This window comes from Salmo trutta, chromosome 1 (assembly GCF_901001165.1).
Source record: "Salmo trutta chromosome 1, fSalTru1.1, whole genome shotgun sequence".
NCBI classification, from domain to species: domain Eukaryota; kingdom Metazoa; phylum Chordata; class Actinopteri; order Salmoniformes; family Salmonidae; genus Salmo; species Salmo trutta.
This window is the reverse complement of record NC_042957.1, coordinates 64,532,142-64,546,486: the sequence shown is the minus strand read 5'-3', so window position 1 is coordinate 64,546,486 and position 14,345 is coordinate 64,532,142. Positions and strand designations below refer to the sequence as shown.

General features: G+C 43.5%; 6 non-coding genes and 1 pseudogene across 6 annotated transcripts; all 7 read left to right on the top strand.

Moving 5' to 3' along the window:
• Positions 1–879: 879 nt before the first annotated feature.
• On the top strand, positions 880–998 carry LOC115147677 (5S ribosomal RNA). The gene has a single exon (XR_003866452.1). It is a non-coding gene; the product is annotated as a 5S ribosomal RNA (ribosomal RNA).
• A 6,385-nt stretch (positions 999–7,383) lies between these two features.
• LOC115147715 (uncharacterized) lies at positions 7,384–7,492 on the top strand (annotated as a pseudogene).
• Positions 7,493–8,675: 1,183 nt separating this feature from the next.
• LOC115147650 (5S ribosomal RNA) lies at positions 8,676–8,794 on the top strand. The gene has a single exon (XR_003866441.1). It is a non-coding gene; the product is annotated as a 5S ribosomal RNA (ribosomal RNA).
• A 1,182-nt stretch (positions 8,795–9,976) lies between these two features.
• Positions 9,977–10,095, top strand: LOC115147646 (5S ribosomal RNA). Its single transcript, XR_003866439.1, has one exon. It is a non-coding gene; the product is annotated as a 5S ribosomal RNA (ribosomal RNA).
• A 1,181-nt stretch (positions 10,096–11,276) lies between these two features.
• Positions 11,277–11,395, top strand: LOC115147706 (5S ribosomal RNA). Its single transcript, XR_003866459.1, has one exon. It is a non-coding gene; the product is annotated as a 5S ribosomal RNA (ribosomal RNA).
• Positions 11,396–12,580: 1,185 nt separating this feature from the next.
• LOC115147697 (5S ribosomal RNA) lies at positions 12,581–12,699 on the top strand. The gene has a single exon (XR_003866456.1). It is a non-coding gene; the product is annotated as a 5S ribosomal RNA (ribosomal RNA).
• Positions 12,700–13,882: 1,183 nt separating this feature from the next.
• On the top strand, positions 13,883–14,001 carry LOC115147690 (5S ribosomal RNA). Its single transcript, XR_003866455.1, has one exon. It is a non-coding gene; the product is annotated as a 5S ribosomal RNA (ribosomal RNA).
• Positions 14,002–14,345: the final 344 nt, after the last annotated feature.

The window sequence follows — 14,345 nt, the reverse complement described above, 5'->3', positions numbered from 1 at the left end:
CTTTAAACATAAGCAATCTGAGCAGCTAACCGATCGCTGCAGCTGTACATAGTCCATCTGTAAATAGCCCACCCAATCTACCTACCTCATCCCCATACTGTTTTTATTTACTTTTGTGCTCTTTTGCAAAACAGTATCTCTACTTGCACATCATCATCTGCTAATTTATCACTCCAGTGTTAATCTGCTAAATTGTAATTCTTCACTACTATGGCCGATTTATTGCCTAACTCCTTATGCCTTTTGCACACTGAATTTTAGACTTTTTTTTCTACTATGTCATTGACTTGACCATGTTATTCCATGTGTAACTCTGTGTTGTTGTCTGAGTCACACTGCTTTGCTTTATCTTGGCCAGGTCGCAGTTGTCAATGAGAACTTTTTCTCAACTAGCCTACCTGGTTAAATAATAAATAATATTGTTGTCTTTTTATTGGACTAAATGCAGTTTGTACAGCAATTGGGCAGTCCTGTGCCGTTCGTGAAAGTTGCATGGAAAAACGAATCGCTGATGCATTTTGTTCAAGTCTTATGATTCACTTGGGCAAATGAATGCATTTTCTAACAAGTTGAAGGGATTTAATTGATTTCCTCCTTAGTTCAATACATTTTAGAATATTGTTGAATTTCGGTTTAATGTCTGGATTCCGTGATTCCGTGTGGGCGAGCCGTATTTTCTAGGGCCCTAGTGTATGAAGTTGTCATAAGTGTCAACATAGGATATGCCCTCTCCCCCATCCCACAAGAGTCAAATATAGGGCGTGGAAATGTAAGCAAGGTTTGAGCTTTTTCAGAGTGTGTCACAAAGTGGACATTTCGCTGTCTCTTATGAGTGAGCGACACATTGACTTTATATAGTGTACCAAGAATTGTCCCTTCGCTTACGGCCATACTAGCCTGAATACGCCCGATCTCGTCCGATCTCGGAAGCTAAGCAGGGTCGGGCCTGGTTAGTACTTGGATGGGAGACCGCCTGGGAATACCAGGTGCTGTAAGCTTTTTGCTCCAGTAGAGGGTTCTCTTGTGTCATGCATGGAGCAACTGCCTTTTATTTATGGCCCTAATAATATTGTGTCTTTTTATTGGACTAAATGCAGTTTGTTAGTGCTTCCCTGCCCTGATCAAATCAAATCAAATATTGGACAGTGCGTTTCCCTCAAAATGTAGGCAGTACATTCAGCATTTCTTTTTAGTCTAGGAGACTGTCAATGTGTGTAGTCCATTAGGGCCCAGTAAAATCCCTTCAATGTTTTGCCTGATTCCCCCAAAGTCCCCCTTTTCTCCGTTTACATTTCCCCGTTGACCGTTTGTCCCTGTTTCTGCAGGTTTTCAACCTCAAAAGTACACCTTTGTAATAGAAATATAACACGTTTGGATGTTCTATGTCCACGACATTGTTTAAAGCCTATCAGGAGACCACTTTTGAGGTCTGGGAAAAATGGAAGACATTTCGATTTTGGGGTGTAGTTACCCTTTAAACCCAAGTGTGCGCCAGAAAGAGACCTTTGTTTGGTTAAGCGGTGTTGCTGTAGCGCTCATGTGATTGCGGAGTTTGCAAAACAAATGGCCACTGGATTGATGCAAATAATCATGATATAATTCTGCCAGGCTGGCATAGGCTACTTTGCAGTTTACATTTAATTGAGAAGGTTTTGGGGGAAGCCTTTCCTTCTCTACCACAAGAAGGTTATCATTAGCCTCATCGCTAACGGCTACACAAAGTGTAGACATGCGCGCGCTCCGCACGAATGCGCACAGCAATTGGGCAGTCCTGTGCCGTTCGTGAAAGTTGCATGGAAAAACGAATCGCTGATGCATTTTGTTCAAGTCTTATGATTCACTTGGGCAAATGAATGCATTTTCTAACAAGTTGAAGGGATTTAATTGATTTCCTCCTTAGTTCAATACATTTTAGAATATTGTTGAATTTCGGTTTAATGTCTGGATTCCGTGATTCCGTGTGGGCGAGCCGTATTTTCTAGGGCCCTAGTGTATGAAGTTGTCATAAGTGTCAACATAGGATATGCCCTCTCCCCCATCCCACAAGAGTCAAATATAGGGCGTGGAAATGTAAGCAAGGTTTGAGCTTTTTCAGAGTGTGTCACAAAGTGGACATTTCGCTGTCTCTTATGAGTGAGCGGCACATTGACTTTATATAGTGTACCAAGAATTGTCCCTTCGCTTACGGCCATACTAGCCTGAATACGCCCGATCTCGGAAGCTAAGCAGGGTCGGGCCTGGTTAGTACTTGGGCCTGGTTAGTACAGACCGCCTGGGAATACCAGGTGCTGTAAGCTTTTTGCTCCAGTAGAGGGTTCTCTTGTGTCATGCATGGAGCAACTGCCTTTTATTTATGGCCCTAATAATATTGTGTCTTTTTATTGGACTAAATGCAGTTTGTTAGTGCTTCCCTGCCCTGATCAAATCAAATCAAATATTGGACAGTGCGTTTCCCTCAAAATGTAGGCAGTACATTCAGCATTTCTTTTTAGTCTAGGAGACTGTCAATGTGTGTAGTCCATTAGGGCCCAGTAAAATCCCTTCAATGTTTTGCCTGATTCCCCCAAAGTCCCCCTTTTCTCCGTTTACATTTCCCCGTTGACCGTTTGTCCCTGTTTCTGCAGGTTTTCAACCTCAAAAGTACACCTTTGTAATAGAAATATAACACGTTTGGATGTTCTATGTCCACGACATTGTTTAAAGCCTATCAGGAGACCACTTTTGAGGTCTGGGAAAAATGGAAGACATTTCGATTTTGGGGTGTAGTTACCCTTTAAACCCAAGTGTGCGCCAGAAAGAGACCTTTGTTTGGTTAAGCGGTGTTGCTGTAGCGCTCATGTGATTGCGGAGTTTGCAAAACAAATGGCCACTGGATTGATGCAAATAATCATGATATAATTCTGCCAGGCTGGCATAGGCTACTTTGCAGTTTACATTTAATTGAGAAGGTTTTGGGGGAAGCCTTTCCTTCTCTACCACAAGAAGGTTATCATTAGCCTCATCGCTAACGGCTACACAAAGTGTAGACATGCGCGCGCTCCGCACGAATGCGCACAGCAATTGGGCAGTCCTGTGCCGTTCGTGAAAGTTGCATGGAAAAACGAATCGCTGATGCATTTTGTTCAAGTCTTATGATTCACTTGGGCAAATGAATGCATTTTCTAACAAGTTGAAGGGATTTAATTGATTTCCTCCTTAGTTCAATACATTTTAGAATATTGTTGAATTTCGGTTTAATGTCTGGATTCCGTGATTCCGTGTGGGCGAGCCGTATTTTCTAGGGCCCTAGTGTATGAAGTTGTCATAAGTGTCAACATAGGATATGCCCTCTCCCCCATCCCACAAGAGTCAAATATAGGGCGTGGAAATGTAAGCAAGGTTTGAGCTTTTTCAGAGTGTGTCACAAAGTGGACATTTCGCTGTCTCTTATGAGTGAGCGGCACATTGACTTTATATAGTGTACCAAGAATTGTCCCTTCGCTTACGGCCATACTAGCCTGAATACGCCCGATCTCGGAAGCTAAGCAGGGTCGGGCCTGGTTAGTACTTGGGCCTGGTTAGTACAGACCGCCTGGGAATACCAGGTGCTGTAAGCTTTTTGCTCCAGTAGAGGGTTCTCTTGTGTCATGCATGGAGCAACTGCCTTTTATTTATGGCCCTAATAATATTGTGTCTTTTTATTGGACTAAATGCAGTTTGTTAGTGCTTCCCTGCCCTGATCAAATCAAATCAAATATTGGACAGTGCGTTTCCCTCAAAATGTAGGCAGTACATTCAGCATTTCTTTTTAGTCTAGGAGACTGTCAATGTGTGTAGTCCATTAGGGCCCAGTAAAATCCCTTCAATGTTTTGCCTGATTCCCCCAAAGTCCCCCTTTTCTCCGTTTACATTTCCCCGTTGACCGTTTGTCCCTGTTTCTGCAGGTTTTCAACCTCAAAAGTACACCTTTGTAATAGAAATATAACACGTTTGGATGTTCTATGTCCACGACATTGTTTAAAGCCTATCAGGAGACCACTTTTGAGGTCTGGGAAAAATGGAAGACATTTCGATTTTGGGGTGTAGTTACCCTTTAAACCCAAGTGTGCGCCAGAAAGAGACCTTTGTTTGGTTAAGCGGTGTTGCTGTAGCGCTCATGTGATTGCGGAGTTTGCAAAACAAATGGCCACTGGATTGATGCAAATAATCATGATATAATTCTGCCAGGCTGGCATAGGCTACTTTGCAGTTTACATTTAATTGAGAAGGTTTTGGGGGAAGCCTTTCCTTCTCTACCACAAGAAGGTTATCATTAGCCTCATCGCTAACGGCTACACAAAGTGTAGACATGCGCGCGCTCCGCACGAATGCGCACAGCAATTGGGCAGTCCTGTGCCGTTCGTGAAAGTTGCATGGAAAAACGAATCGCTGATGCATTTTGTTCAAGTCTTATGATTCACTTGGGCAAATGAATGCATTTTCTAACAAGTTGAAGGGATTTAATTGATTTCCTCCTTAGTTCAATACATTTTAGAATATTGTTGAATTTCGGTTTAATGTCTGGATTCCGTGATTCCGTGTGGGCGAGCCGTATTTTCTAGGGCCCTAGTGTATGAAGTTGTCATAAGTGTCAACATAGGATATGCCCTCTCCCCCATCCCACAAGAGTCAAATATAGGGCGTGGAAATGTAAGCAAGGTTTGAGCTTTTTCAGAGTGTGTCACAAAGTGGACATTTCGCTGTCTCTTATGAGTGAGCGGCACATTGACTTTATATAGTGTACCAAGAATTGTCCCTTCGCTTACGGCCATACTAGCCTGAATACGCCCGATCTCGGAAGCTAAGCAGGGTCGGGCCTGGTTAGTACTTGGGCCTGGTTAGTACAGACCGCCTGGGAATACCAGGTGCTGTAAGCTTTTTGCTCCAGTAGAGGGTTCTCTTGTGTCATGCATGGAGCAACTGCCTTTTATTTATGGCCCTAATAATATTGTGTCTTTTTATTGGACTAAATGCAGTTTGTTAGTGCTTCCCTGCCCTGATCAAATCAAATCAAATATTGGACAGTGCGTTTCCCTCAAAATGTAGGCAGTACATTCAGCATTTCTTTTTAGTCTAGGAGACTGTCAATGTGTGTAGTCCATTAGGGCCCAGTAAAATCCCTTCAATGTTTTGCCTGATTCCCCCAAAGTCCCCCTTTTCTCCGTTTACATTTCCCCGTTGACCGTTTGTCCCTGTTTCTGCAGGTTTTCAACCTCAAAAGTACACCTTTGTAATAGAAATATAACACGTTTGGATGTTCTATGTCCACGACATTGTTTAAAGCCTATCAGGAGACCACTTTTGAGGTCTGGGAAAAATGGAAGACATTTCGATTTTGGGGTGTAGTTACCCTTTAAACCCAAGTGTGCGCCAGAAAGAGACCTTTGTTTGGTTAAGCGGTGTTGCTGTAGCGCTCATGTGATTGCGGAGTTTGCAAAACAAATGGCCACTGGATTGATGCAAATAATCATGATATAATTCTGCCAGGCTGGCATAGGCTACTTTGCAGTTTACATTTAATTGAGAAGGTTTTGGGGGAAGCCTTTCCTTCTCTACCACAAGAAGGTTATCATTAGCCTCATCGCTAACGGCTACACAAAGTGTAGACATGCGCGCGCTCCGCACGAATGCGCACAGCAATTGGGCAGTCCTGTGCCGTTCGTGAAAGTTGCATGGAAAAACGAATCGCTGATGCATTTTGTTCAAGTCTTATGATTCACTTGGGCAAATGAATGCATTTTCTAACAAGTTGAAGGGATTTAATTGATTTCCTCCTTAGTTCAATACATTTTAGAATATTGTTGAATTTCGGTTTAATGTCTGGATTCCGTGATTCCGTGTGGGCGAGCCGTATTTTCTAGGGCCCTAGTGTATGAAGTTGTCATAAGTGTCAACATAGGATATGCCCTCTCCCCCATCCCACAAGAGTCAAATATAGGGCGTGGAAATGTAAGCAAGGTTTGAGCTTTTTCAGAGTGTGTCACAAAGTGGACATTTCGCTGTCTCTTATGAGTGAGCGGCACATTGACTTTATATAGTGTACCAAGAATTGTCCCTTCGCTTACGGCCATACTAGCCTGAATACGCCCGATCTCGGAAGCTAAGCAGGGTCGGGCCTGGTTAGTACTTGGGCCTGGTTAGTACAGACCGCCTGGGAATACCAGGTGCTGTAAGCTTTTTGCTCCAGTAGAGGGTTCTCTTGTGTCATGCATGGAGCAACTGCCTTTTATTTATGGCCCTAATAATATTGTGTCTTTTTATTGGACTAAATGCAGTTTGTTAGCGCTTCCCTGCCCTGATCAAATCAAATCAAATATTGGACAGTGCGTTTCCCTCAAATGTAGGCAGTACATTCAGCATTTCTTTTTAGTCTAGGAGACTGTCAATGTGTGTAGTCCATTAGGGCCCAGTAAAATCCCTTCAATGTTTTGCCTGATTCCCCCAAAGTCCCCCTTTTCTCCGTTTACATTTCCCCGTTGACCGTTTGTCCCTGTTTCTGCAGGTTTTCAACCTCAAAAGTACACCTTTGTAATAGAAATATAACACTTTTGGATGTTCTATGTCCACGACATTGTTTAAAGCCTATCAGGAGACCACTTTTGAGGTCTGGGAAAAATGGAAGACATTTCGATTTTGGGGTGTAGTTACCCTTTAAACCCAAGTGTGCGCCAGAAAGAGACCTTTGTTTGGTTAAGCGGTGTTGCTGTAGCGCTCATGTGATTGCGGAGTTTGCAAAACAAATGGCCACTGGATTGATGCAAATAATCATGATATAATTCTGCCAGGCTGGCATAGGCTACTTTGCAGTTTACATTTAATTGAGAAGGTTTTGGGGGAAGCCTTTCCTTCTCTACCACAAGAAGGTTATCATTAGCCTCATCGCTAACGGCTACACAAAGTGTAGACATGCGCGCGCTCCGCACGAATGCGCACAGCAATTGGGCAGTCCTGTGCCGTTCGTGAAAGTTGCATGGAAAAACGAATCGCTGATGCATTTTGTTCAAGTCTTATGATTCACTTGGGCAAATGAATGCATTTTCTAACAAGTTGAAGGGATTTAATTGATTTCCTCCTTAGTTCAATACATTTTAGAATATTGTTGAATTTCGGTTTAATGTCTGGATTCCGTGATTCCGTGTGGGCGAGCCGTATTTTCTAGGGCCCTAGTGTATGAAGTTGTCATAAGTGTCAACATAGGATATGCCCTCTCCCCCCCCCCCCCATCCCACAAGAGTCAAATATAGGGCGTGGAAATGTAAGCAAGGTTTGAGCTTTTTCAGAGTGTGTCACAAAGTGGACATTTCGCTGACTCTTATGAGTGAGCGACACATTGACTTTATATAGTGTACCAAGAATTGTCCCTTCGCTTACGGCCATACCAGCCTGAATACGCCCGATCTCGGAAGCTAAGCAGGGTCGGGCCTGGTTAGTACTTGGATGGGAGACCGCCTGGGAATACCAGGTGCTGTAAGCTTTTTGCTCCAGTAGAGGGTTCTCTTGTGTCATGCATGGAGCAACTGCCTTTTATTTATGGCCCTAATAATATTGTGTCTTTTTATTGGACTAAATGCAGTTTGTTAGCGCTTCCCTGCCCTGATCAAATCAAATCAAATATTGGACAGTGCGTTTCCCTCAAAATGTAGGCAGTACATTCAGCATTTCTTTTTAGTCTAGGAGACTGTCAATGTGTGTAGTCCATTAGGGCCCAGTAAAATCCCTTCAATGTTTTGCCTGATTCCCCCAAAGTCCCCCTTTTCTCCGTTTACATTTCCCCGTTGACCGTTTGTCCCTGTTTCTGCAGGTTTTCAACCTCAAAAGTACACCTTTGTAATAGAAATATAACACGTTTGGATGTTCTATGTCCACGACATTGTTTAAAGCCTATCAGGAGACCACTTTTGAGGTCTGGGAAAAATGGAAGACATTTCGATTTTGGGGTGTAGTTACCCTTTAAACCCAAGGGTGCGCCAGAAAGAGACCTTTGTTTGGTTTAAGCGGTGTTGCTGTAGCGCTCATGTGATTGCGGAGTTTGCAAAACAAATGGCCACTGGATTGATGCAAATAATCATGATATAATTCTGCCAGGCTGGCATAGGCTACTTTGCAGTTTACATTTAATTGAGAAGGTTTTGGGGGAAGCCTTTCCTTCTCTACCACAAGAAGGTTATCATTAGCCTCATCGCTAACGGCTACACAAAGTGTAGACATGCGCGCTCTCCGCACGAATGCGCACAGCAATTGGGCAGTCCTGTGCCGTTCGTGAAAGTTGCATGGAAAAACGAATCGCTGATGCATTTTGTTCAAGTCTTATGATTCACTTGGGCAAATGAATGCATTTTCTAACAAGTTGAAGGGATTTAATTGATTTCCTCCTTAGTTCAATACATTTTAGAATATTGTTGAATTTCGGTTTAATGTCTGGATTCCGTGATTCCGTGTGGGCGAGCCGTATTTTCTAGGGCCCTAGTGTATGAAGTTGTCATAAGTGTCAACATAGGATATGCCCTCTCCCCCATCCCACAAGAGTCAAATATAGGGCGTGGAAATGTAAGCAAGGTTTGAGCTTTTTCAGAGTGTGTCACAAAGTGGACATTTCGCTGTCTCTTATGAGTGAGCGACACATTGACTTTATATAGTGTACCAAGAATTGTCCCTTCGCTTACGGCCATACCAGCCTGAATACGCCCGATCTCGTCCGATCTCGGAAGCTAAGCAGGGTCGGGCCTGGTTAGTACTTGGATGGGAGACCGCCTGGGAATACCAGGTGCTGTAAGCTTTTTGCTCCAGTAGAGGGTTCTCTTGTGTCATGCATGGAGCAACTGCCTTTTATTTATGGCCCTAATAATATTGTGTCTTTTTATTGGACTAAATGCAGTTTGTTAGCGCTTCCCTGCCCTGATCAAATCAAATCAAATATTGGACAGTGCGTTTCCCTCAAAATGTAGGCAGTACATTCAGCATTTCTTTTTAGTCTAGGAGACTGTCAATGTGTGTAGTCCATTAGGGCCCAGTAAAATCCCTTCAATGTTTTGCCTGATTCCCCCAAAGTCCCCCTTTTCTCCGTTTACATTTCCCCGTTGACCGTTTGTCCCTGTTTCTGCAGGTTTTCAACCTCAAAAGTACACCTTTGTAATAGAAATATAACACGTTTGGATGTTCTATGTCCACGACATTGTTTAAAGCCTATCAGGAGACCACTTTTGAGGTCTGGGAAAAATGGAAGACATTTCGATTTTGGGGTGTAGTTACCCTTTAAACCCAAGGGTGCGCCAGAAAGAGACCTTTGTTTGGTTAAGCGGTGTTGCTGTAGCGCTCATGTGATTGCGGAGTTTGCAAAACAAATGGCCACTGGATTGATGCAAATAATCATGATATAATTCTGCCAGGCTGGCATAGGCTACTTTGCAGTTTACATTTAATTGAGAAGGTTTTGGGGGAAGCCTTTCCTTCTCTACCACAAGAAGGTTATCATTAGCCTCATCGCTAACGGCTACACAAAGTGTAGACATGCGCGCTCTCCGCACGAATGCGCACAGCAATTGGGCAGTCCTGTGCCGTTCGTGAAAGTTGCATGGAAAAACGAATCGCTGATGCATTTTGTTCAAGTCTTATGATTCACTTGGGCAAATGAATGCATTTTCTAACAAGTTGAAGGGATTTAATTGATTTCCTCCTTAGTTCAATACATTTTAGAATATTGTTGAATTTCGGTTTAATGTCTGGATTCCGTGATTCCGTGTGGGCGAGCCGTATTTTCTAGGGCCCTAGTGTATGAAGTTGTCATAAGTGTCAACATAGGATATGCCCTCTCCCCCATCCCACAAGAGTCAAATATAGGGCGTGGAAATGTAAGCAAGGTTTGAGCTTTTTCAGAGTGTGTCACAAAGTGGACATTTCGCTGTCTCTTATGAGTGAGCGGCACATTGACTTTATATAGTGTACCAAGAATTGTCCCTTCGCTTACGGCCATACCAGCCTGAATACGCCCGATCTCGTCCGATCTCGGAAGCTAAGCAGGGTCGGGCCTGGTTAGTACTTGGATGGGAGACCGCCTGGGAATACCAGGTGCTGTAAGCTTTTTGCTCCAGTAGAGGGTTCTCTTGTGTCATGCATGGAGCAACTGCCTTTTATTTATGGCCCTAATAATATTGTGTCTTTTTATTGGACTAAATGCAGTTTGTTAGTGCTTCCCTGCCCTGATCAAATCAAATCAAATATTGGACAGTGCGTTTCCCTCAAAATGTAGGCAGTACATTCAGCATTTCTTTTTAGTCTAGGAGACTGTCAATGTGTGTAGTCCATTAGGGCCCAGTAAAATCCCTTCAATGTTTTGCCTGATTCCCCCAAAGTCCCCCTTTTCTCCGTTTACATTTCCCCGTTGACCGTTTGTCCCTGTTTCTGCAGGTTTTCAACCTCAAAAGTACACCTTTGTAATAGAAATATAACACGTTTGGATGTTCTATGTCCACGACATTGTTTAAAGCCTATCAGGAGACCACTTTTGAGGTCTGGGAAAAATGGAAGACATTTCGATTTTGGGGTGTAGTTACCCTTTAAACCCAAGTGTGCGCCAGAAAGAGACCTTTGTTTGGTTAAGCGGTGTTGCTGTAGCGCTCATGTGATTGCGGAGTTTGCAAAACAAATGGCCACTGGATTGATGCAAATAATCATGATATAATTCTGCCAGGCTGGCATAGGCTACTTTGCAGTTTACATTTAATTGAGAAGGTTTTGGGGGAAGCCTTTCCTTCTCTACCACAAGAAGGTTATCATTAGCCTCATCGCTAACGGCTACACAAAGTGTAGACATGCGCGCGCTTCGCACGAATGCGCACAGCAATTGGGCAGTCCTGTGCCGTTCGTGAAAGTTGCATGGAAAAACGAATCGCTGATGCATTTTGTTCAAGTCTTATGATTCACTTGGGCAAATGAATGCATTTTCTAACAAGTTGAAGGGATTTAATTGATTTCCTCCTTAGTTCAATACATTTTAGAATATTGTTGAATTTCGGTTTAATGTCTGGATTCCGTGATTCCGTGTGGGCGAGCCGTATTTTCTAGGGCCCTAGTGTATGAAGTTGTCATAAGTGTCAACATAGGATATGCCCTCTCCCCCATCCCACAAGAGTCAAATATAGGGCGTGGAAATGTAAGCAAGGTTTGAGCTTTTCAGAGTGTGTCACAAAGTGGACATTTCGCTGTCTCTTATGAGTGAGCGGCACATTGACTTTATATAGTGTACCAAGAATTGTCCCTTCGCTTACGGCCATACCAGCCTGAATACGCCCGATCTCGTCCGATCTCGGAAGCTAAGCAGAGTCGGGCCTGGTTAGTACTGGATGGGAGGACCGCCTGGGAATACCAGGTGCTGTAAGCTTTTTGCTCCAGTAGAGGGTTCTCTTGTGTCATGCATGGAGCAACTGCCTTTTATTTATGGCCCTAATAATATTGTGTCTTTTTATTGGACTAAATGCAGTTTGTTAGTGCTTCCCTGCCCTGATCAAATCAAATCAAATATTGGACAGTGCGTTTCCCTCAAAATGTAGGCAGTACATTCAGCATTTCTTTTTAGTCTAGGGAGACTGTCAATGTGTGTAGTCCATTAGGGCCCAGTAAAATCCCTTCAATGTTTTGCCTGATTCCCCCAAAGTCCCCCTTTTCTCCGTTTACATTTCCCCGTTGACCGTTTGTCCCTGTTTCTGCAGGTTTTCAACCTCAAAAGTACACCTTTGTAATAGAAATATAACACGTTTGGATGTTCTATGTCCACGGACATTGTTTAAAGCCTATCAGGAGACCACTTTTGAGGTCTGGGAAAAATGGAAGACATTTCGATTTTGGGGTGTAGTTACCCTTTAAACCCAAGTGTGCGCCAGAAAGAGACCTTTGTTTGGTTTAAGCGGTGTTGCTGTAGCGCTCATGTGATTGCGGAGTTTGCAAAACAAATGGCCACTGGATTGATGCAAATAATCATGATATAATTCTGCCAGGCTGGCATAGGCTACTTTGCAGTTTACATTTAATTGAGAAGGTTTTGGGGGAAGCCTTTCCTTCTCTACCACAAGAAGGTTATCATTAGCCTCATCGCTAACGGCTACACAAAGTGTAGACATGCGCGCGCTCCGCACGAATGCGCACAGCAATTGGGCAGTCCTGTGCCGTTCGTGAAAGTTGCATGGAAAAACGAATCGCTGATGCATTTTGTTCAAGTCTTATGATTCACTTGGGCAAATGAATGCATTTTCTAACAAGTTGAAGGGATTTAATTGATTTCCTCCTTAGTTCAATACATTTTAGAATATTGTTGAATTTCGGTTTAATGTCTGGATTCCGTGATTCCGTGTGGGCGAGCCGTATTTTCTAGGGCCCTAGTGTATGAAGTTGTCATAAGTGTCAACATAGGATATGCCCTCTCCCCCATCCCACAAGAGTCAAATATAGGGCGTGGAAATGTAAGCAAGGTTTGAGCTTTTTCAGAGTGTGTCACAAAGTGGACATTTCGCTGTCTCTTATGAGTGAGCGGCACATTGACTTTATATAGTGTACCAAGAATTGTCCCTTCGCTTACGGCCATACCAGCCTGAATACGCCCGATCTCGTCCGATCTCGGAAGCTAAGCAGAGTCGGGCCTGGTTAGTACTTGGATGGGAGACCGCCTGGGAATACCAGGTGCTGTAAGCTTTTTGCTCCAGTAGAGGGTTCTCTTGTGTCATGCATGGAGCAACTGCCTTTTATTTATGGCCCTAATAATATTGTGTCTTTTTATTGGACTAAATGCAGTTTGTTAGTGCTTCCCTGCCCTGATCAAATCAAATCAAATATTGGACAGTGCGTTTCCCTCAAAATGTAGGCAGTACATTCAGCATTTCTTTTTAGTCTAGGAGACTGTCAATGTGTGTAGTCCATTAGGGCCCAGTAAAATCCCTTCAATGTTTTGCCCTGATTCCCCCAAAGTCCCCCTTTTCTCCGTTTACATTTCCCCGTTGACCGTTTGTCCCTGTTTCTGCAGGTTTTCAACCTCAAAAGTACACCTTTGTAATAGAAATATAACACGTTTGGATGTTCTATGTCCACGACATTGTTTAAAGCCTATCAGGAGACCACTTTTGAGGTCTGGGAAAAATGGAAGACATTTCGATTTTGGGGTGTAGTTACCCTTTAAACCCAAGTGTGCGCCAGAAAGAGACCTTTGTTTGGTTTAAGCGGTGTTGCTGTAGCGCTCATGTGATTGCGGAGTTTGCAAAACAAATGGCCACTGGATTGATGCAAATAATCATGATATAATTCTGCCAGGCTGGCATAGGCTACTTTGCAGTTTACATTTAATTGAGAAGGTTTTGGGGGAAGCCTTTCCTTCTCTACCACAAGAAGGTTATCATTAGCCTCATCGCTAACGGCTACACAAAGTGTAGACATGCGCGCGCTCCGCACGAATGCGCACAGCAATTGGGCAGTCCTGTGCCGTTCGTGAAGTTGCATGGAAAAACGAATCGCTGATGCATTTGTTCAAGTCTTATGATTCACTTGGGCAAATGAATGCATTTTCTAACAAGTTGAAGGGATTTAATTGATTTCCTCCTTAGTTCAATACATTTTAGAATATTGTTGAATTTCGGTTTAATGTCTGGATTCCGTGATTCCGTTGTGGGCGAGCCGTATTTTCTAGGGCCCTAGTGTATGAAGTTGTCATAAGTGTTCAACATAGGATATGCCCTCTCCCCCATCCCACAAGAGTCAAATATAGGGCGTGGAAATGTAAGCAAGGTTGAGCTTTTTCAGAGTGTGTCACAAAGTGGACATTTCGCTGTCTCTTATGAGTGAGCGGCACATTGACTTTATATAGTGTACCAAGAATTGTCCCTTCGCTTACGGCCATACCAGCCTGAATACGCCCGATCTCGTCCGATCTCGGAAGCTAAGCAGAGTCGGGCCTGGTTAGTACTTGGATGGGAGACCGCCTGGGAATACCAGGTGCTGTAAGCTTTTTGCTCCAGTAGAGGGTTCTCTTGTGTCATGCATGGAGCAACTGCCTTTTATTTATGGCCCTAATAATATTGTGTCTTTTTATTGGACTAAATGCAGTTGTTAGCTGCTTCCCTGCCCTGATCAAATCAAATCAAATATTGGACAGTGCGTTTCCCTCAAAATGTAGGCAGTACATTCAGCATTTCTTTTTAGTCTAGGAGACTGTCAATGTGTGTAGTCCATTAGGGCCCAGTAAAATCCCTTCAATGTTTTGCCTGATCCCCCAAAGTCCCCCTTTTCTCCGTTACATTTCCCCGTTGACCGTTTTGTCCCTGTTTCTGCAGGTTTTCAACCTCAAAAGT